The 1,658-nt window shown below is 49.2% G+C and overlaps 1 pseudogene; it reads right to left on the reverse strand.

The window, feature by feature from the left end:
- Positions 1-464: 464 nt before the first annotated feature.
- LOC108545136 (60S ribosomal protein L27 pseudogene) lies at positions 465-917 on the reverse strand (annotated as a pseudogene).
- Positions 918-1,658: the final 741 nt, after the last annotated feature.

Here is a 1,658-nt window from a genome sequence, read left to right on the forward strand (position 1 = left end):
GCCTAAAACCCTCCACATCACCAGATGGACTGCAGGGTTAGCTGGTCCCACTATCTCATTGCATCTTTTTGTTTTTGTTTTGAAACAGGGTCTTACTCTGTCACCCAGGCTGGAGTGCAGTGGCGCAATCATGGCCCACTGCAACCTCTGCCTCCCAGGCTCAAGTGATCCTCCCACCTCAGCCTCCCTAGTAGCTGGGACTATAGGTTCGTGCTACTGTGCCTGGCTAATTTTTGTATTTTTAGTAGAGACAGGGTTTTGCCATATTGCCTAGGCTGGTCTCTAACTGCTGAGCTCAAGTGATCCACCTGCCTCAGCCTTCCAAAGTGCTAGAATTACAGGTATGAACCACCGCGCCCAGCCTGTATCTAACTTAAGAGTAAAACTTTCATGCAAGGTATTATGTGGAGGCCTGAGGACAGAGAGTGGGAATCCTCCACAAAGTCTAAGAACAGGAAATATGACTATTTTTTTCTTTTGAATTTTTGATGACCAAAACAAAGCACCGAAAACCGCAGCTTCTGGAAGAACCACTTGTTCTTGCCTGTCTCATATCTCTCTTCAAACTTGACCTTGGCCTCTCGTCGGGCCTTGCATTTAAGAGCAGGGTCTCTGAAGACATCCTTATTGACAACAGTTTTGTCTAAGAGGATATCCTCAGAGTACCTTGTGGGCATTAGGTGATTGTAGTTATAAACTTTCACAAAAGACTTGATCTTTGACCTCTTGGCCATCTTCTTCTTGCCCATGGCAGCTGTCACTTTGTGGGGGTAGCAGTCAATTCCAGCCACCAGAGCATGGCTGTAGGGGCGATCTGAGGTGCCATCATCATTGCTCTTCACAGTGACGGCTTTGCGTCCAGAGTAGCGTCCAGCCAGGACAAGCACCACCTTCCCAGGTTTCATGAATTTGCCCATCTAAGCAGCAAGCACTCGGGCCTACAGCAAAAAGGCAGAAATTTGGGGCTGTTAACGAAAGTCCAAGGCACCCGCTGTCATCGTGAAACACCACTGCTGAGGAGGTGGTGGTGATGGAAGCAGGGAGCTATAACCCTGCCTGCCTCTAACTGCCAGAAGCTACTGACACCAGAGGATATCACCATTGCCGAATGGCCAAGTTGACTTAGGTCAATCTGTGACAGCCTACCAGATTTACTGGAAATTCTATCATAATTACATTATAGTTGATTTACTGGATATTCAATCATGGTTATATCTGGGGGCCTCCTTGCTCATTCCTTAGAGCTGTGCGGGAGCCCAGGGCATATGAATTCTGCCGGTGGCCTTCTGTCCTCCATGGCTGCTGTCTAGGAGCTCTCTGCCTGAGGTCTATATGTCTTATTTTGGATTCCCCCAGAAGCAGGCTCTAGACCAAGGATTTGGGTGCAAGTGGTTTATCCGGGCAGTGTTCCAGGTACGACTGTGAAATGATGGGGAACGGAGAAAGGGAAAACAAAGAATAACAAATACAGTAATGAACGAGTGATTACTGTGGGCAACTGGGGCCAGCCCCCCGGGGACCCCCGAGAGACCCTGTGGAGCATGTTTGGAATAGTCCCACAGGAGAGTGAGGAAGCTGGGGTACTGACAACTCCTCTCCCATTAGTTGAGGGCGGGTTGCTCCTGGGAATCTGTTGGTGTGTGCAGGGACTGCCAGAG

This window comes from Rhinopithecus bieti, unplaced genomic scaffold (genome assembly GCF_001698545.2).
Source record: "Rhinopithecus bieti isolate Rb0 unplaced genomic scaffold, ASM169854v2 scaffold_27611, whole genome shotgun sequence".
NCBI lineage: Eukaryota > Metazoa > Chordata > Mammalia > Primates > Cercopithecidae > Rhinopithecus > Rhinopithecus bieti.